Source organism: Pseudophryne corroboree, chromosome 1 (assembly GCF_028390025.1).
Source record: "Pseudophryne corroboree isolate aPseCor3 chromosome 1, aPseCor3.hap2, whole genome shotgun sequence".
In the NCBI taxonomy this organism is placed as follows: domain Eukaryota; kingdom Metazoa; phylum Chordata; class Amphibia; order Anura; family Myobatrachidae; genus Pseudophryne; species Pseudophryne corroboree.
In genome coordinates this window covers 1,035,422,079-1,035,444,001 of record NC_086444.1, presented here as the reverse complement: position 1 = coordinate 1,035,444,001, position 21,923 = coordinate 1,035,422,079, and the positions used below count along the sequence as shown (strand labels likewise).

Sequence of the window (21,923 nt, the reverse complement as noted above, 5' to 3'; positions counted from 1 at the left end):
GCTACCAGATTGTGCTTCACATGAATTTTTTTTGAAGAATAAAACTCTTTTCACGTTCATCTAAATCGTGAGTGCTGGTACTTTCTTTTTCTAAATTGCTGAAAAAGTGAGTGTAATATATATATATATATATATATATATATATATATATATATGTATATATAATATATTACGGTCATTTCATAGCAACCATTGGTAATAATACAATGTCTGTAATCCTGTTATAGTATCATAGTATCAAGTATAATTGAAGATCGAACTTTGTTACAGTATCCAAGGGCAGACCATCTTTGCCTGGTAACCATGGTTCCCAGATACTATAGTACGGCCCAGTTCATCTTTTTACCATTGCTGTCAGTGTTTTCATTGCATACTTTGGGGCTGATGCAGAGTTGGGCTCAGTAATGCTGTCACTGACTAATGCAAAGTTACAGCACTAGTGTTTGCACCCATGTTACGTCAGGCACGGCACATAGGGGCAGATGTATTAACCTGGAGAAGACATAAGGAAGTGATAAACCAGTGATATGTGCAAGGTGATAAACACACCAGCCAATCAAATTCTAGCTGTTAATTTACATATTGGAGCTGATTGGCTGGTGCCTTTATCACCTTGCACATATCACTGGTTTATCACTTCCTTATGCCTTCTCCAGGTTAATACATCTGCCCCATAGATTCTTATCTCTCTCTCACCATAAAAATGGGGAAATGTAATTATATATGCACACAAAACAATGCATGCAAGAGCAACTAAGATACAACAGTTCACTTATGCTGGCAATCATCAACATATACTTGCACCATTTCAGTGCAGTCAGCCCTTATGCTGATGTACGTGAGCGAGCAACTGGTGCTCTTTAACCACAGCAGCATCTTATATGGTTAAAGCCCCTTTACAGCAGCATCTACTACAGTATTTTGTGCTCTTCCTGCTTTAAGTTGACACGTGCTGCATCGGAGATAATAGTCTAAGCTGGAGAGATAAATCAGAGATACCTCAGAGATCCTGTCATTCAGGAACTTCATAAGATGGGATTGTTTTATATCACTGCAGCTGAACTGAAGCCGTAAAGTCATTATGCTCCAATTACAATAGATCTCAAGCAGCCACTGTTTATTGAGTGCTGAAGGCATCAGATCCTTGCAGAATTCCCTCTTGCTCTATCTGTCTACCCCCCAGGAGCCTGTATCTGATTCTGTAAATTACACATGCCAAAGAAAAATTGACTTGAAGTCACCTGCTGGCAATTATATTCCTAGCACCAATTCCGGTCTATAGTGCCACTAATGGCTTCCAGAGATTTGTGTCTGTACCTTTTTCCTTTGTTCTGCAATAATAATATAATTTATATTTGTAGCACACGCGTCATTCCTGCATACTGGCTTTTCTTGGAATCTGTGCAGCTCAATAAGAGCAGGCAGTGGGTTTAAAAGTCCATCTCATACTGCGCTAATGTTCTTCACGAGGGTAAGCTATAAAAATAACGTTTATTATCACTTCTATTTAAAAGTGACTTTATTACTGCCAAAGTCTTACTCTATGTTGGTCACATTTTGCACAGATGTTACATTATTCACTAGTTTAGTCATTGTCACCATCGTAATTCTCCCACAGAATCACTGACTTGTAGTTTTAATATGGATAACAAACCATGATGCGTATTGTCGTGAATGAACTCAGAGTGCTGTCTATAGACTAGGCTAAAGCTGTACACAGATTTGGGCCAATGCAGCATTTAATCAACAGTTACATCCAAATTCATACTGTAGTTAAAATGGTAATGCAATTACATGCTTGTGCAAAGCTGCAGCAATGGCAAGATTTACAGTATGTAGGTGTAGGTCTGCAGCAGAAGCATATACTGTATGCCAGATTTATGGCACACATGCATCACATACAGCCATGTTGTAAAATGTTTGTTTTGATAGAGAAATATGCATTTGCTTGAATAAATTAAAGAAAACATTCTGTGTATGGGAAGAAACACTCTCCTCCTATAGGACTGCAAAACAAAACCCTAACAAAATGTGTACAACCTATAATATATGCATGAGCAATGCAAAAAAGCACCTATCTGATTCGGAGGTGAATCCGCAGTCAATCAATCACAAGTAGTTCATTGGTGCTGACAACCATCATCATCAAGGTGTATTTGCACCTGTCCTCCTCCACCCGCAGTTGATACAACATGGGTATGTGCAAGGCATCCATTCTCTGTTATGCAAACACAAACTTACTGTATTTGGCCCACGTTAGGCTACCCTTGCCCTCCCGCATCTCACTTCTTCAGCTGCAGGTCGGAGGAGCTATTGTCAGATTTGATCAAATTGGCATATTTGTGGCCTTATGGGCATTGGTGTTCATTCCGAGTTGATCGCTAGCTGCCGTTGTTCGCTGCGTAGTGATCAGTGAAAAAAACAGCTAATCTGTGCATGCGTATGGTCCGCAATGCGCACGCGTGTCATACGGGTACAAAGTCCATTGTGGTTTTGCACTGGTTCTAGCGACGATTCCAATCGCAGACGGCCGCAAGGTGATTGACAGAAAGTGGGCGTTTCTGGGTGTCAACTGACCGTTTTCAGGGAGTGCTTAGAAAAACGCAGGCGTGTTGGGGAAAACACAGGCGTGGCTGGGTGGGTGTGTGACGTCAAAGGTTGTCCCTCCATCGTTAGAATCAACGCACAGAATAAGTAACTACAGGGCTGGTCTTGTTTTGCACAAAAAGATTTTGCAGGCGCTCTTCTGCAAAGCAAAAATACACTCCCTGGTGGGCGGCGACAATGCGTTTGCACGGCTGCTAAAAACTGCTAGCGAGCGATCAACTCGGAATGACCCCCATGGACAGAACTAATTTGTATATTTTATGCTACGCAAACTGGTATAATTCCAACTCCACATCCGCTCCATGGTGCGTTCCAGCCCTTCAGCCCCAACCGCCTGTCATTTATTTGCTACACATATATGTAGATCTTGTCAATCAATGTGCAGGCCAAAATTTTTTTTCCAGAGGCTCCTTTTTATCTGATTATTGACCACTCTCACATGTGAATGCAATCAATCACTGGCTGATCACATTTCCAGGATGCCAGATCCAACTCAGGGGCACTCATTTGGGAAAGACTCCTGGCTCAACATTTCAGTTACGTAGTTTTTTTCTGTTTAATGTGACTCTTTCACATACCAAAGATTGAACCCAACGATCACTTTACTATTAAATAACAGGGTATCTCAACAATAAACATTTAAGCTTCATTTTCTTTCTCCACTTGAAGGCAGAAAATGTTTATAGCTGATGAGAACGCAGGAAGTTCAGCATTAAGTTATTGTCGTGCTTGCCGGAATAATTGCTGGAGCTTTGATCTTGTGTACTGGATTTGTGTTTTGAAGGATGTTTATCTCTTTTCTAAAACATTAACAGTGATTCCTTTGATTAGTTTGCCCACTGATTCCATGAAACAAGGCATCAAGAGGCCATTGCACTATATAAAGACTAGGGCATGTGTATTAAGCTTACAGAGTAAAGGTCAGGTTAAACCTAGCCTTCCCTGAGTACTCCTAGTGGAATTACACTACTTGGTCAGAGCAAAGGCTTCAGTCTGATTGTTGTTTTATTCACGCACTAGTTATTTACAAAGGGGACAATGGGGCATAAATACAGCTTTTCACCCACAGATAATGTGATTTCAACTAGGCTGCTGAGTTTTGCAGGGCAAAATGGCCAACGTTGTGGAGGAATAGAAGTTTTTGCAGACAGAGGGGAACAGGTAGATGGGGGTAATCCCATTGATGTCTACCAGCCCACAGCGATTCACACATGCCCTGAAAACACACATGCTCAAGAAAGAAGCCCACCAGCCCTCCTAACACTCTTAAGTCAAGTCCTCTGTTCTTCAGCTGTATCTGTTCCCAGTTTTCTATACCCCAGCCCTCCTAGACTGTAAACTTTCACAAGGAAGGCGCTCTCGCCCTGCATTATTCTTGTCCCAGGTGCCACCCCCCTCCTTCACAGTCAGCAACTCTGATCATTTCTGGCTGCTCTTCCCAAGGCACTGTATTCCTACTGTAAGTCTTTGTACTGTCAGATTTAATTTATTTATATTGTATTGTTGGTTTATGCCATTTACGGGCACTCGGCAATGCATATTAGTAAAAGATAATGGTAACTGGGTACAGTCCATAGATTAGTGCTGCATAGGTTCCTGTAAGTTCTGTACATTTTGGAGGGGTCATTTGGAACATTGGGGCAGATGTATTAAACCTGGAGAAGGGATATAGCAGAGATAATGTGGAAAGTGATAACGCACCAGCCAGTCAGCTCCTAACTGCCATTTTTCAAATCCTTAATGATTGGCTGTTACGTTATCACTGCTTTATCACTTCTCCAGGTTAATACATCCGCCCCATTGATCCCAACCGCAGATCATTTTATGCTGCTGAATTTTATTCACATGAAATATAAGTGAGCACTTATATCTTCTATAAAGGACTATATGATAATGATTTAGGAAATTGTTGGTATAACATATATAAACTTTGCATGGAAATAGAACTACGCATTTGTGAGAACAGAAACCAGAGTGACTGAAATCCCTGCTTTGAATCATTGGTTATTATGAAGCTACATTTATTTGGAGCTTTATATTTAGCCTGCAGTGCAGGGAATGATGAAAAAGTTCTCAGCTGTATCTCGCTGGGAATCTAGATGCTGCTCTGGTCCCATAAAGGTCAGTTCCATTCATAGGTGCTGCTGCCATTTATGGCTATATTTGCTATTCTTCCAGAAATTAAAATATGATACTGGCTTAGATCGCATCGATATCAGTTGATTTACATGAAATAATATGAAATGGATGCAATTCAGTTTTGCATTATTTATACCACATGAGCTATTATTATACTCCATCTATCTGCACTGTAATAATAGACGACTTGGCAATAGTCCACTCTAGTTTGGGGAGAAAATTAAGGGGATTTAAATCTTGATATTTTGTCTTTGGTCCCTCATATTGTAAGCGCAAAAGCTGGCTCATAACCTAAGTAAGGGGCAGCCAGGTCAGTGCTAGTACTGACCGTACATGGCAAGTCTACTGATGTAGCCGCAAACACTTTCTGTATATGTTACATACAGGCATCTTTAAAGCAATCCTCTTCATTATTATCTTATTAGTATTATTAGGTGAAGCTCCAATTCATGTACCCCCTGCATCCACCACTCTCTACTCCAGTACTTCTTTCCCCCAGCACCCTCACTTAATTTATCCGTCAGCATCCTTCATTTCTCAGAGCACTCTCAATTCAATTATACCCAAGCACACACACACATATGCTATTTGCCATCTCCCACTCATTCATCGCTGTTACGCCATAAGATGCCATTCCTCCGATCATTCCAGCTGTCAGGAAAAACGTTGTTGGTGGGAACGCAGCCCTCATATTGGCACAGTATGTGCAGGGTCGCCCAGAGGCACAGTATGCGCTGTCACCCAGAGGCACAGTATGCGCTGTCACCCAGAGGCACAGTATGCGCAGGGTCGCCCAGAGGCGCAGGGTCGCCCAGAGGCACAGTGTGCGCAGGGTCGCCCAGAGGCACATTATGCGCAGGGTCGCCCGGAGGCACAGTATGCGCAGGGTCGCCCAGAGGTTTAGTATGCATCTTGTGATGGACGGTGCATGTTTTGTCTATGTGTCTTAAGACGCAACGTAGATACAGCATTGAAACTTGCACCAGCCCCATGGCAGTGCAGTTTCTCCATCTGACAATGGCCTCCTGTGTGAGCGGCTTTGCATCTTTACCCTAACTAACCCTTTCCCTAAATTTAGCCTGACCCTAACTCTTGTTGAACATGTTGGCATTTTGTCAGTGTCTACATGTTGAATGTCAACATTCTAACCGAATCTGTCAACATTCTGAATCTGTTGACAATGGCCCTGATTCAGAGGTGGATGCAAATCATGTGCAGCCAGTGGCGTAACTACTAAGGGTGCAGCTGCTCTGGGGCCCAAACTGCTTCCAGGGTCCGCAGCACCCCCTGCACCCAGCCAACTGTATGGCTTGTGACTCCCCCACCCCCCACTGGAAGAGCAGTCGCAGGTGCCATCCCCCCATCAGAAGAATTGGTGAGTGCTATACATGCTCCCGGCCCACAGCGGCCGTGCCCCCCACCCCCAAGTGCCGGAGCTGCAGAGAGCCATGTGGCCGAGGAAAGGGCTCTAATTCTCCGCTCCCTGGCTGCCCCCTGGAAACCTGCGCTACCTCCTGCCTGGGCAGCTGATGGCAGATAGCGTGGAGGAACTGGGGTTCTCCCTATGCAGCTACACAGGGGGGCCACTCAGGGTGGATGCTCTCTATGCAGGTGTTCGGGAAGGGGTGCTCCCCATTGGGGGTCCCAGGCTGCACTATAGAGGTGCAGTTTGTAATGCCTCTCTCTGTTCCTACTCTCTGCTGCCTCTCTCCCTATGTCTTAGCTGCCTCTCTCTGTCCCTACTGTATGTCCCTGCTGCCTCTCTGTCACTTCATCCCTGCTGCCTCTCTCTCTGTCCCTGATGCCCCTCTCTCTGTCCCTGGTGCCTCTCTCTCTCTCTACATCCCTGCTGCCCCTCTCTCTTTCCCTATGTCCATCGTGCCTCTATCTGTTCCTACTTCCCTGGTGCCTCTCTCTTTGTCCCTACATCCCTATGCCTCTCTGTCTGTCCCTGCTGCTCCTCTGTCCCTGTGCCCCTCCTGCTCCTTTGTCCCTGTGCCCCTCCTGCTCCTCTGTCTGGCCCTGCTGCCCCCTCTCTGTCCTACTTCCTTGCTTATGCTCTCTGCTCCTACGTCCCTGCTGTCTCTCTCTCTGTCCCTATGTCCATGATACCTCTATCTGTTCCTACAGTATGTCCTTGCTGTCTCTCTCTCTTTGTCCTTACTGCCTCTCTCTCTGTTTTCCTGTGTCCCTGCTGCCTCTTTGTCCCTACGTCCCTGCTGCCTCTTTCTGTCCCTATGTCTTTGCTGGCACTCTCTCTGTCTCTGTGTCCCTGCTGTCATTTTCTGTGTAGACCTGAGTTGGGACCCACAAAGTTGTAGTTACGCCCCTGTGTGCAGCTATGATTTCTTCACAAGTGCGAAAATATGCAAATTTCAACTTGAGCATTCCTCTTGTGCACTGTCGTGCAACTGACTGACCAACCTGGGATGCCTATTTTGCATATAAACAATGCTCAACTGCGCTAGTGGATCCGATCACTCCACCATTGCTGCAACATCGACTCCGTGAGCAGCCCCTGCCTGGTGCAGAGCCTCCCTTGTAACTTTGCCAATATACGGCCTCTGTGATATTGGTGTTGAGAGATTGCAGCCACATGGCAAAACTATTCCATAATGCCCACGGATCGCAGACACCGTCTCAACTCATAGTGATGTGATATCATATGCAAATGTGTATGCCACAAAATTATATATCTAATCGTCCCACAGCGTGAATGTGGTTGACTAGGAAGAGGTTCCATGTAGTGTGAGATTGTACCGCTTAGGCAATCCGCGCATCCAGAAAGCAAAAGATCTGGAACTGGTGAGCAAACCTGTAGCTCACTGTAATAATACATTTACATTATCTACAGTCTTAGTACTGTACTTTGCAACTGTAAATAACTTCCAGTTGTTGCATAACTACTCAAGTCAGGATGTTAATAAATACACAGCAGGACCAAAATTGCCTTATATAACTATGAGAAGCAATAAGACTCCAGGGAGTGGGATTAAATAGTTTTTCCCCGCTGCTGTCATTTTATGGGGCCAGACAGAGCAATTCAATTGTTGCCCATTCTGGCGCAATTTGCCGTAGGAGGACACATTTCAGCTCGCTGCCTCTTGAGGTGGTGTGCTTAATGTGCGATAGGTCTACATTTTGGGTGCCCAAATGGAAGTTTGGTTGGTCAAAGCAGTACTTTAGATGAGTTTAGCTGCTTTGCGCAGCTAAACCCAGTACTAATGGGCTCGTGCACGTGGCCCTCATGAGGGGAACAATTGAATTGCTCTGATGGGTGCCGATTAGGTTGGAATCCCACAAAACAAATCACCAGTGCATAGTACTTGCTTATAGTAAATCCTATGTTGGTGCAAGACATCTTGATAAATATTATAGATGTTATTAAGAGTTTCCTACAAACTGTTAAATCAGTGCTTCAGTGCCTTAATTATCAGTTCAGACCATAAAATGTTGCGGTGCTCATAGACTTGACACGCCACTAGACAGGTATAGGTATGGCAGGTGCATCTTAGGTCTGGTTAATGGGAGTATTGTGTCTTCTGGAAAGAGTGATCACTTGTATAATGTATCCCTTGTGTTATAGGTAATCCTGTACAAGGCAATGCAGCTGTTATAAAACTTTACAATTTCCAAATTGAATGAACTAATCTAATAAATCATGCAATTCAAAGCTCTTAAGGCCCTAAAGTAAATAATCCCTATCAAGTAGGTGAAAGGTCTTTTTTAGCATTTAGTGACAAAAGCATTGGAGTATGAGATTTGTCTGCATGGCCAATCGAGGATATAATTAATCATTGTTGGAATGAAACACATGTGGTCTTTGTGTATTACAGAAAATAAAGAGGAGAGTGTGGGGGGCTAAATGGTGTGCAATAATTTTGTCAACGTTTTTTATATATCCGGTCTTACTAGAAACATTGTCATGTAGCGTTCACAGTTAAGTGGGTCTATGCTCTCTTTCGTTATCACCCTTATATGAACTACTAACATTTTACATTTAGGAACACTCATTTAAGAAAACAAATATAACTACCAACCACGTATGGTGTAAAGAACTTCTGACGGAACCAGAAACAGCAGTGTAACAAATCTCTTTCATAAAGGCATTTCTTCAGAATTAATTAATCTACGTTGCTATAATATGGTCTGATAATCTCAGTAAAGAAGTTGAGCCCCTTTCAAAAAACATTGCTGACTTTTGATAACGCATCTGAGCACTTATCTTTAAGCAAATAACTAATCAGAACACTGAAGCATTTTTTACAGACATTAAGCAGGTACTTTCTTCATGCACATAGATTTGGAATTCTGGTCTGCAGTGAATTTGTCCTAGCCAGAAACGTGAAATTGTTGGCAAAATATCTGCCTTCACTGAAAGCAATGTGGAAAGTTATGTAGTTGCTGTACCGGTCTATCTAGAAATCGCTGCTGCTGCTGGTGTGTTTGACAGCCAATACCCAGAGCTGCTGTACGTTTATTAGTTTTATTTTGTGTAGCATTTTGATTTGTGGCACTCACATTCCAATTTAGAGGCCTCTTACTAGTGTTGCCTATGATATATTCCAGAAAGTTGAAATAAATAATGCTCTGTAGTGTTTATCTACTTGAAATTAGAAATTACTTGCTCTGTTTATTGGCAAACTGAATTGGTTTCGAAGATAATCTTACAGTTTCCAGGATCCTCTACCTGGTATTCCTCCCAATTAGAGAATGCAAAATGTACTAAGGAGTGGTCTGGCGTGGCAGCTTCCTGAATTACAGCATCTGATTTCATAAGCCGACTATGTCTCTCAGCAAAAATAACATCTATTTAGCAGTTGTTCTGGCCAGGATGCAAAAGTCCTTGTCCAAAGGATGCGATTTCACCAGGTATCTGCTGAATCAGATTTATTTCAGGTGATTCAGTAGAGCCATGGAGTCTGCTGAAAATTACATGGAGATAAGTAGAGTACGAACAAATGTGTTCTAAAGTATTGTGTAAAGCACTATTAATGTCACCTGAAACAAAAAGACAATCTTCCTGACATTTTGGATATGTGACTTATGCTAGACATCTACTGGTTACAGATCTTAACCACCGAACCAGAACCAGGGATTAACGTGATTGGAAAGTTGTGCGAATAAAATCAGTTTAGGTTGAAAGATAACTACCTGACCCCCTTCTTTTCCTCCCTCTCTATTACCTGTTCACTCAACCCTGTTCTCTCATAAATCTACCCTTCAAACCTTACGCATGTGCCTTATTGCTCAAGTTCCTGTATATCTACTCTCTGTAATTGATTGCACGTTGTTTTGGATGGCCACTATGCGTTGTTAGGCTGTATCAGCTAGTTCTATGGCCAGTTGTACGTGTATGTTGATAATAAATGGCACTTTCAATTAACGATGGTACTTTATTTCAAATAATTGACAAGCAGACAGGAACAATGGGCCTAATTCAGATCTGATCGCAGCAGCAAATTTGTTAGCAAATGGGCAAAACCATGGGGGTAATTCTGAGTTGATCGCAGCAGGAACTTTGTTAGCAGTTGGGCAAAACCATGTGCTCTGCAGGGGAGGCAGATATAACATGTGCAGAGAGAGTTAGATTTGGGTGGGTTATTTTGTTTCTGTGCAGGGTAAATACTGGCTGCTTTATTTTTACACTGCACATGGTTTTTCCCAACTGCTAACAAAATTCCTGCTGTGATCAACTAAGAATTATCCCCCATGTGCACTGCAGGGGGGGTCATTCCGAGTTGTTCGCTCAGTATTTTTTTCTTGCATGTCCGCAGTGCGACTGCGCCAAGTAAATTTGCTATGCAGTTAGGTATTTTACTCACGGCATTACGAGGTTTTTTCTTCGTTCTGGTGATCGGAGTGTGATTGACAGGAAGTGGGTGTTTCTGGGCGGAAACAGGCCGTTTTATGGGTGTGTGCGAAAAAACGCTACAGTTTCTGGGAAAAACGCGGGAGTGGCTGGAGAAACGGAGGAGTGTCTGGGCGAACGCTGGGTGTGTTTGTGACGTCAAACCAGGAACGACAAGCACTGAACTGATCGCAGATGCCGAGTAAGTCTGGAGCTACTCAGAAACTGCTAAGAGGTGTGTGGTCGCAATTTAGAGAATCTTTCGTTCGCAATTTTAAGAAGCTAAGATTCACTCCCAGTAGGCGGCGGCTTAGCGCGTGTAAAGCTGCTAAAAGCAGCTTGCGTGCGAACAACTCGGAATGACCCCCATGGTTTTGCCCATTTGCTAACAAATGTGCTGCTGCGATCAGATCTGAATTAGGCCCAATGTCTTCAGCAGGATACGAAGCAGAAATGTGCACGAGCAGGGGTGTATCTACCTATTGGCCAGGATGGCACTCGCCAGGGGCGCCAGGCAAGGAGGGGGCGCCGCCTGGCTGTGCCACCCGCGGCTAAAGGATAGAAAAGCAGTACTGTCAGACTGTACCTGGTGAGAGTCTGTTACTGCTGGAGCGGCGCTGGTGTCCGGCAGCACCACACTTGTAATCAGACTCAAAATAAACTACAACTCCCAGCAGCCCTTGTTGCTGGGAGCTCCCGGCAGCAAGGGCTGCTGGGAACTGTAGTTTATTGTGAGTCTGATTACAAGTGCGGTGCTGCCGGACACTAGTCTGATCACTAGTGCAGTGCGGTGCTGACGGACACTGGCGCCGAGCTGGCAGTAACAGACTCTCACCAGGTACACAGCAATTGTTATATAGCACAGTGCTATAGATCTATTTGTTGTTGAAGATAATAAAAAAGTGCCAAGTGTTTGGGAGAAGGGACTGTAGTACCTGGAAAACTACACGATTTTCGTGCATGTTAGATGTAAGTAGTAAGTATGCGAAAAACTTTAACTTGTTGAGTGTAATAAAGAAAATACATATCTTACCTATTTCAAGGCCATGTTTAAGGAAATGTACTGTATACAGGTTGAGTATCCCATATCCATATATTCCGAAATACGGAATATTCCGAAATACGGACTTTTTTGAGTGAGAGTGAGATAGTGAAACCTTTGTTTTTTGATGGCTCAATGTACACAAACTTTGTTTAATACACAAAGTTATTAAAAATATTGTATTAAATGACCCCCAGGCTATGTGTATAAGGTGTATATGAAACATAAATGAATTGTGTGAATGTAGACACACTTTGTTTAATGCACAAAGTTATAAAAAATATTGGCTAAAATTACCTTCAGGCTGTGTGTATAAGGTGTATATGTAACACAAATGCATTCTGTGCTTAGATTTAGGTCCCATCACCATGATATCTCATTATGGTATGCAATTATTCCAAACTACGGAAAAATCCCATATCCAAAATACCTCTGGTCCCAAGCATTTTGGATAAGGGATACTCAACCTGTATCAGTTAATTGCATAATTGATCATTTTATCTTGGAAGTGATGGCACCCTGATGTTTTTTTCTAACAGGAAGCACTTCTACCATCCAACTAATGGTGTTTGGTTAATGGCTGGGTCCATTTGAGGCTCATCTCACAGCATCTCATTAGCATTTAATTCAGGATGCAGTCAAGATGCAGGTGTTTGGCATTCCGGCGGGTGGAAAGCTGAAGCCAGCATCCCGAAACTGCTCCGAATGCTGATGCTGGCATCCCAACATAGATAGCGATGCAGAATACCAAAATCAGGATCGAGTTGGTGCCAAAGTCTCCACTGGCAAGCCACGTGGAAGGGTTAGGGTTAGGCTGCGAGGGCAGGAGGGCTAGGGTTAGGCTGCAGGGAGAGAGATTAGGATGGGTGGGTTAGGGTTAGGCACCACTGAAGGGGCTTTTGGGGGGCCGGGTTAAGGTCAGGCTGTGGGAAAGGTGGGTTAGGGGGGAGGGATGGTGTAACGTGAATACGTGACACTACTGTGCGGTGTAATGTGAATGAGGGACACTACTGTGTGGCATAATTTGAATTGGAAGTACTATTGTGTCCATGCCCTTCCCCCTCAAGACCATGCCCCATTTCCAATACTCACACCTTATTCCAAATGTGTGTAGGGGGGGGCGCCAGCCCCTTACTTTGCCAGGGGCGCTCGGACTCCTAGATACAGCCCTGTGCACGAGTAACACCAATTAATACTTGTGATGTACATTATGCTTCAAAAGTTATAGTAATATGTCTGTGCAACGTATAGTACAGACTGAGAGGTGCAGTAGTGTAGTGTGCCCATTGTATTTATTTCTGTTGCTCACATGGTTGTTGAAAAATGAAAATAGAACACAGACATGTCAACTCCTATATAGCTGCATCAGTCTTCATTCTGTGACGATTAGGCATCCCTCTATTGGGGTGTAGTATGGCTGACCGACCGTCAGGAGACTGGCGGTCAGCATACCGACACCGGAAGGGATCCCGGTGGGGGGGGGGAGCGAGTGTAGCAAGCCCCTTGCAGGCACGCTGCGCTCGCCACGGGTTCTATTCCCACTCTATGGGTGTTGTGGACACCCACGAGTGGAAATAGTCCCTGTTGGTCGGCATGCCGACCGTCGGGATAGTGAGGGGGCGGGATGTTAGAGGAGGTCATGTGACCATCAGTCTCCTGACCGCCGGTCACATGAATACCACCCCTCTATAGGGCTATTTAACCATAGGATACATTTTTGAATATCTGTGAAAGGAGACAAGTCCAAAAGATGCTTTTTACCTTTAGGGTTTTTTTTCTTCCTCTTGAATTGTTGCCACTTTGTATTGGTAAGTGATTATTATAATGTAATATGGTAGTAAGGTTACAAATCACGGTAACAGGACAGTGTTGGCTCTGCTGAATGCATAGAAGGAATGTTTTGTCATCTGAACTACACAGTGTCAGTCTGACAGTCCATATGGTCTGGATCCCTGTAACACAATAGCACTGATTTTAAATGTCTTTCTCCAGTACAATACAATATAACCAAAACTAGGACTTTCATGGTAATCAGTCCTATGGGTTGTTTTTTGTTTTTGTTTTTCTAAGTTGCTGTAATTCAAATCAAGCTATGGTTATAGAAGTGATTATACAATAGACAAGGTTCAAGTCAACATTGTTTAACCATTAATTAACTTTGTTAGTTTATCATTTGATCTTCTACCCACGCGTCCTATAATTACACATGTAACTACCTCAGTGAGATATTTAAATAGAACCTTACAATAATATAAATATGTATTACTGTCCTGTGATTGATCTTCTGTTTCTTGACACATTCTCTTGCAATTTTTGTCTTACGGAATGGCGTGCAGAATGACTGACTTATATTTGCTCATTGAAGGCGACTCATGCTGATTTACTTATCATAGTGGTTCTCAAACTCTGTCCTCAGCACCCCAAACAGGTCACGTTTTCCAGGTCATCCAGCAGGGGCACTGTGTATGACCAACTGTAATGGTGTGTACACACTGTGAGATTTTTTCTTACGATTTTGACTATATAGTCAAAATCGTAAGAAAAGTTAGTGCAGATCGCAAGGTGAAAGTCACCTTGCGATCCCGATTTGATGCCGATGCGCGGTCCCGCGAAAGAATAGATAGACTGTGCAGGCAAGTCAATTTTGACTATCTCTATAGAAGAGATAGTCAAAATTGACACTTAGCCAAAATCGCACATAGTCAGTATCTCAATCACACTCATTATGTGCTTGCGATACTGACTATGTGCCGATCTAGCCCCTGTCGCATAGTGAGAATCGGGCATAGCCCGAATCTTACCGTGTGTATGGGCCATTACAGTTTACAGGGGAATGAAGTTAAAAAAGCAGTACCACTCTTACATTACCTATTAATATCTTGTGTGAAATGTATTCCTTTTGCTTTTTGGTTATTGTTGTGATCCTTTCTACAAAAAGAGGAAGAACCACTTTCATCAGCTATTTGGAGTAGTAAAGTGTTGCTATAGATATAAACTACAGAAATTTACCAGTTTTCCAGGAATATTTCCTTGGCAATAGAGAAAAACACACGTGTAACCCCCCCAATTTTTTTTGTTTGCTTCGAACTTAAGCTCAGAGAGAGAGAATGAAACGTAGTGCCTTTCTGAATAAACCCATTATCAGTCAACCAAAAGTGTTTCATGTTCAACACAAGTATAATATGAAGAACAGAACATTCCAGCCATCTTCTTAATAATTAATAAAGCCTGTGTTCAGTTACCTTCCAGTGTCATAAAATATGTACTAGCATCACAGTCTGTATCTGCTCAATGAGGGCTGCAGTCTGCCCGCCAGGGAAGCAGCGAGGTATCAAAATAGTTTAAGAAGGAATTTTAATGAGTAGATTGCAGAGGCTATAAATATGGCTGGCAGATAGCTCTGGTTTACTGCCCAGTCTGTTGTATTAATACACCCACAACACTAAAAAAAAAATGAACCCAAGTCCTCTGCATGCCTGTGGCTAATACTCACCTTGGCTGTACTCTAATGCTGCATTACATCTAACAACAAACTCACACCGTAAAACTTTTCAAAGGGGCAAATTGGATCACTTAGCAATAACAAAACACGTGTTTTACTGACATAGCAGTATATTTACTGACAGTGAGCATTTCTTATTGATGGCACAGCATTGTTGTCTAGAAAGTAGATGAGTAGTATACCGTGTTTCCCCGATAATAAGACCTACCCTTACTTCTGCAGAACGGTCCAAAATAAGCCCTACCCCGAAAATAAGACCTCGCTAAATCCCCATTTTGTCCGGTCCCTGCGCTACACTACAATGCCCCCAGCTCCACCCCCCACCCCCCCTGCATGAAATGGATGCCGCTATTAAAGATATAACAGTGGTATCCAATCACAGCTGCAGCGTCTCACTCTCTCACAGTAAGCGCGCACCCTCCCCTCGTTTTCTGTGTTTGACGTTGGCGTGTGTGCCAGCGCCATTTACAGCAGCGCTGCGGAGGAGAGTATACCCTGACCTCACCGCTGACCGCAAAGTTCCCACCATTGAATATGATGGTAAGGCTTTGCGATGCGCTGTCTGACAGCTCAGACGCGCATAGCCAATCAGCAGAGTGCCACGACGTTGCGCTCGCTGATTGGCTGAAGGAACCCTCTGTGACAGGAGTCACGTGGGGTCCCGGCATTCGTGGAAAGGGGTCCCATGTGTAAACATGGGACCCCTTTCAGTCCGTTTGGTCCGGGTGTTCGTTTTGTTGTTTTGCCAAGTACGAGGATTATTTAAAAAGATCCGGACACTGGATCAGGTGAGTATAATTTTATTCACAGGTACCCCGGATTCTTCAGTGACGAGGGGGGCGTGGCAGTCAGCGGGTCAACATAGGTAAGTATGTGTGTGTGTCGGCATGTATGAAATAAACTTTTACTTTCAAGGTGTGTCTCTCTGTATTTATTTGGGTATTTTTTTCCCAGTAGAACTACAGGTACCAGCGGGCCCATTTTTCCACCCGCATGCTGGTACTTGTGGTTCTCCAAGTACCAGCTTGCGGGGGAGGCTTGCTGGGACTTGTAGTACTACTGGAAAAAACAATATTCTTTCAATTTTCTCAAGGCTATCAGCCCCCCATCCGCAGCCCTTGGATGGGGGGACAGCCTCGGGCTTCACCCCTGGCACTTGGGTGGCTGGTGGGGACCCCTTGATTGAAGGGGTCCCCACTCCCCCAGGGTACCCGGCCAGGGGTGACTAGTTGGATATTTAATGCCACGGCCGCAGGGCGCTGTATAAAAGTGACCCCCGGCTGTGGCATTATCTGTCCAGCTAGTGGAGCCCGATGCTGGTGTAAAAAATACGGGGGACCCCTACGCTTTTTGTCCCCCGTATTTTTTGCACCAGCACCAGGCGCAGAGCCCGGTGCTGGTTTTAAAAATACGGGGGATCCCCTGTCAGTTTTCCCCCCGGATTTTTAGAACCAGTACCGGCTCGAAGAGCCCGAGGCTGGTTATGCTTAGGAGGGGGGACCCCACGCATTTTTTTTTCGTGGGTTTTCCCGTTTTTTTTACATTTTTACAAGTCTAATCAAAATCCGTCAAATCGGCCGTTTTTCGACAGCGGGACTGTCGAATCCGATTTTTATTGAATATGTTGAATTCCGGCACCCACTTGCCGGAATTCGACGGTCGAATTGTGTCGAATTAAAAAACGGGCGAAAAATTGCCGCGATTCGCCGGCAATTGCATATACCCTATTAAGAGGAAAGTGAAGACAAAAAAAAAATGTTTTCAATAAAGGTATATTTTTTGTTCACACTTACCTGTTTATTGAAATTGCTGTCAATGTTAATTAAAATAAGACCTACCCCGAACCTTATGGTGTTTTTTGGACCGAAAAAAATCAAATAAGACAGTGTGTCTTATTATTGGGGAAACACGTTAGTAGCAAAAAGGATAGATACTGACAATGAGATAAAAACACATTTACACTCAAACCTATTGGTGTGGTGAGTCCTCTATATAATAGCATCAGAAGGATGACTAGCCTTCCTATGTTTGTTTTTAAATGGTCATTAAAATTTTTATTGGCTGTCAGTAAATTTAAAGACCATTGGCAACTATGATGATCAGAATACCTGATATTCACATGAAGCAGAATTTACTATTCAACGGCTCGAAATCTGTATTATTGAAATCAGACATGGTTGGCGAGTGTCATTTTGTTCTTTTTTTAAGTTACACGTGAGAACCAGATTTTTTTGTAAACCATGGGTAGACTTTAGACATAAAGGTATTTTTAGCAGACTTAAAATAGGTACTTAGCAATGCAGAGCCAAGTTTATTTTTGTAACGAAATGATAAAATTAATTTTTACTGATTTTTCTATGTATGGCTTGAGTTGCTGAAAGAAAATAGGGATAAATTACAAACAGTGCAGCATGTGCACTAAACTCTCAGCAGAAACCTGTTTTCTGTGTTTACCTTACTAGGCAGATACTTTGCTGCCTGGTTACTGGGATTTCGTACCAGTCTCTAACTAGATACACAGAACACATATGAATGTGCAATAATAGGACCGATCAGCCCATAATCTCACAGTGTGTACGCAGCACCCAGGGCTGCTCATCATTCTTAAAGAAGTCTGATTGGATGATTTTATCTACCCTGCTACAAATGTGTATGTATTTCCAATTATCGCTCTGGCATCACTGCCCATAGTTCATTTAACAATGCCATCTTTGTGGCGAACTTAGGACAGATAGTCGTTCGGATAAGTAACGTGAAGTTGGGTAGATTGTGAGTGAAATTGTTCAAGTGTGTACCTAGCATTAGGCCCTAATACAGAGATTTTCAGCCTTTTACAACTCGCGGCACACTGAACAAGATTTAAATATTGCCAAGGCACATTCAAATATAATGGTGATGCATGGTGCAGTTGTGTTTCCTAGGATGTCATGTCGCAGCTTCTCCATAGGTAACGTCTGAGCCACATCTGAGAAAGCCAGAAGAGCCCAACACTGCCTGGGCCCAAAATTAGAACTGGCTCTGCAACCACTAAACCCACCAGTATTGGTCGTTCCAGGGCCTCAGTAGCGGCAAAACACTGACGTGCCTGGCTGTGCTTCCATGGCGGCACACATGGAGACTGCTCAGGGCACACTAGTGTGCCACGGCACAGTGGTTAAAAAACACTGCCCTAATAACTCAGAAACTTAACAAAAAAAGGAAAGAACTTTTTAGAAGATGCTAAGAAACTGGATAGTGCTGTTAAGCAGTGACTGGTCAGTGACGTGATGTTATACGTAACGTGATGTGTTATTTATAGAATCTTCGACAAAAGCAACAGAAAAAAACTGTCAAAACCGAACCTGTAACCCAGATGAACATGTTCTAATTCAATACTTCATAACAATTGCACCTGTTTGTCCAGGAAGCATTGGTTTTAAGGTGTATTTGCCCTATGTACTTATCTTTAGGCCCATCCTTATTAGCAGCAGATCTGTACACAGGTGAGAGGCAGGAGACTGATATAGCAGGCATTCAAGTGGTTGGCGAAATATTGGCCCTACCATTGTATCAGGAAAAGGGCAGTACAACAAAGTGTATTATCATTATTAGAAAACCATTAAGTAATAATTATTATAGTAATGCATGAACTCTAAGCCCAGGATTCAGTTCATTAATATAAAGCTATTTGTTTTATATTGCTGACAAATCTATTTAGCCCTATTGTCCCAGTTTATTTGCTAGTGGTGAGTTTAGTGAATAAGCAGCCTGTCCCTCCACCACATGCAAGAAATCATCCTGACACACGGGATGAATTGGAGCAGTGTCCGTTTCCATGGACTTTTTTTTTCCACAGATGCCACCACTGGTTAGGTTACATTGTCTGTAAGAATATCACCAGTGCCGTCTCCACTAGCAGCCTGCAAACACTCCAGGAATGTGGCGTCCTCCGTAATAATTTGTAGCTCTTTAGCTTGGCTGAAGTTGAAATCAAAGAATCTTTATCAAAACAGACCAGAAATGATTGGATTCGCTTTAGTGTTAGGCAGTGTAAAATATGTGAGCTGCGTATAAATGAGTTTCAAACTGAATGCCAGGAATTTTACTAGATATCATTAGCGCGGCTGCGTGGCCAGAGCGCTCCATGTGTGCACACATTTATTTTACATGTCTGAAAATAAAGTGATCGTAGTATAATTTAAATGTGAGCTGGAGCCAGTGCACGATGAGTCTGCAATTAATGTCTCACCATGCAATATATATGGGTATTTGCTATTCACATTTTTAAACATAGCCATATGTCATCTGACCTCGTTAACTGTGGACTGTAGCTGCTTGTGAATAGCTTTTGTTAGGGACAAAAGGGCAAACACAATATAAAGGTTGTTAATAATATATATGGAAAGTATAATCTTAGTCTTACCCCAGTATATGAACATGTATAGATGGATAACTCAATACTATAAATTGTAATCTGCACTTGGTTAGGGGCTCATAATAAATGACCAAATATTCTCTGTAAAGCACTACATAATAAATAATACATTTCTATGTTAGGGGGGATATGTTTCAAATCTTGGAGAGAGATAAAATGGAGAGCGATACCAACCAATTAGCTTCTAAGGATCATTTTACAGTGTTTGAAAAAAAAACAGGTGATGATTGGTTGGTACTCTCTCTCTCTCTCTCTCTCTCTCTGGGATGTAGTTGGCATCCCGACGTTCACAATGCTGGTGGTCAAGACAGGTACCGGAATCCTGACCGTAGTATGCCAGGGAGGGTTAGGCTGTGTGTGTGTGTGTGTGTGGGGGGGAGAGTTAGGGTTAGGCTGCGGGGTGAGAGGTCGGTGTGGGTTAGGCTGCAAAAGGGGAGGGTTAGGGGTTAGGCTGCAGGTAGGGAGGGTTAGGGCTAGTTAGGGTTAGTTTACCTTTCCCACTGTCGGTATTCTGATCATTGGCATCCTGACTGTTGGGATCCCGCACTCAACTCCTCTTTCCAAGCTTTGCTATATCTTCCCCTTTAATAGTATTTAATATAGCATTCTTACAGCCTGCACCACTTCCCCATCATACTGTAACCTTCAGTAATTTGTGATGCAGATTTATTGTTTGTCACTCAGTATATATGTATTGTCCTTGTTTTTTAGACCACTAAGAAATATTCTGACAGCTATACTGTAGTTCAGTGATAGTGGAATACAACTATTTGTTTGAACAAAGCTGTAATTGTGTCTGATCATACCCCTTTCAGACATACAGCAAAAACCTGGGTTCTTGCCGTGAACGTGCATCGGCCCAGGTTTTTGTTGTGTGAAGAGAAACCACCCGTGTCGAAGTCCCGGGTCCACAACCCTGCTCTCTACCAGGGTTTTCCCCGGGTGTGACCTGTAGTGTGAAGTCATCCATCCTTGGTTTTTAGACGCGGGTTGGAAGAAGAGTCTCTGATTGGCTGTTTGGCTAATGCCTATAACATAACCCAGCTAAGGTTAGACTATTACACAGCAGACTGGGAAATGCGGTATACTTACAGGAAGCTCACACACAAGAAGGGCAGATCTAAAATACTGGCTGATAGCTGGGTGTGGGAGGGGGATGTGAGTGGGAGCACCTTGGTAAGAAAAAAGAATGACCTAGTAAGTAGCTCAACTTTAAGGCAAAATGTATTTAAATAAATAAAACCACAAATTTGCTAAGGTAAGGCTGAATAACATACACAAAAGCGTCCCCATTAAATACACTTCCTGGGCAGACCCGGGTTCAGTGTGAATGCATCCAACCTGGGAATGTCTCTGGTTTTTGGTGTAGTGTGAATGGGGGACTCAGAGTGAGACTCGGGAAATTCTCTGTTTTGATAGGCCTGGGACGTACCCATGTATTTCCCAGGTCTTATGTCTGAAAGGGGTATGAGGGGACTTTTAATAAAACTCTTTATCTGATATTGGCTACATTTCCGGTGTCTTGCACTTGCACATTGTCAAAGAATCAGAAAGTGAATTGACTATCTGTTTAATAGAGGAATGTCTCATTCTTAGGGGTTTGCTAAGATTCTGGGGAGTTCAGATGGGGGCTGTTTTAGATCCTTTACTAATCCACACGCCCCATTATATGGAAGTCTAATAGATTAGAACAGCCTTATGCTCATCAAAATACATATTGTGTATAAAATTAACTTCTGTATGATGAAAGAGACCCCAATATATTATCTACCAATACAAATCATGCGCAGATCTGACTTTGGACGCTATATGAACCCTAACATCCAGTGTTACTGTCATCAGCCCCTTCATTCATTTCCATGAAAACCAAACCTTAGAAATAATGATGGGTATTCAGTTTGCCATAAATGTGTATGGTGTCAGTACTGTAGTTTTATCAGATATAAGAACAACTCTAGTACAATATTTAGTGTAAGCAATATGTCTACGGAGCATTTTATTCCATGTATAAAACGGAACATGATGTAAGAGTAATGGTGAATAATATGCAGTGTAAAATCTACTACATCTTAGAGCTCATAAACATAATTTCTCTATCGTCCTAAGTGGATGCTGGGGTTCCTGAAAGGACCATGGGGAATAGCGGCTCCGCAGGAGACAGGGCACAAAAGTAAAGCTTTTACAGGTCAGGTGGTGTGTACTGGCTCCTCCCCCTATGACCCTCCTCCAGACTCTAGTTAGATTTTTGTGCCCGGACGAGAAGGGTGCAATTCTAGGTGGCTCTCATAAAGAGCTGCTTAGAGAGTTTAGCTTAGGTTTTTTATTTTACAGTGATTCCTGCTGGCAACAGGATCACTGCAACGAGGGA

The 21,923-nt window shown here is 43.1% G+C and overlaps 1 protein-coding gene across 25 annotated transcripts in view; it reads left to right on the top strand.

Annotated features, from left to right (window-relative positions):
• Positions 1–21,923, top strand: part of SORBS2 (sorbin and SH3 domain containing 2) — a 532,357-nt gene that overhangs the window by 256,233 nt on the left and 254,201 nt on the right. For 2 of the 25 annotated variants that reach the window (XM_063920775.1, XM_063920768.1), the window contains exon 3: positions 1,362–1,471. The exons of the other annotated variants lie outside the window; for them this stretch is intronic. The gene's annotated coding sequence lies outside the window, so the exon portion shown is untranslated. The remainder of the gene's footprint in view (positions 1–1,361; positions 1,472–21,923) is intronic. 25 annotated transcript variants of the gene reach the window in all.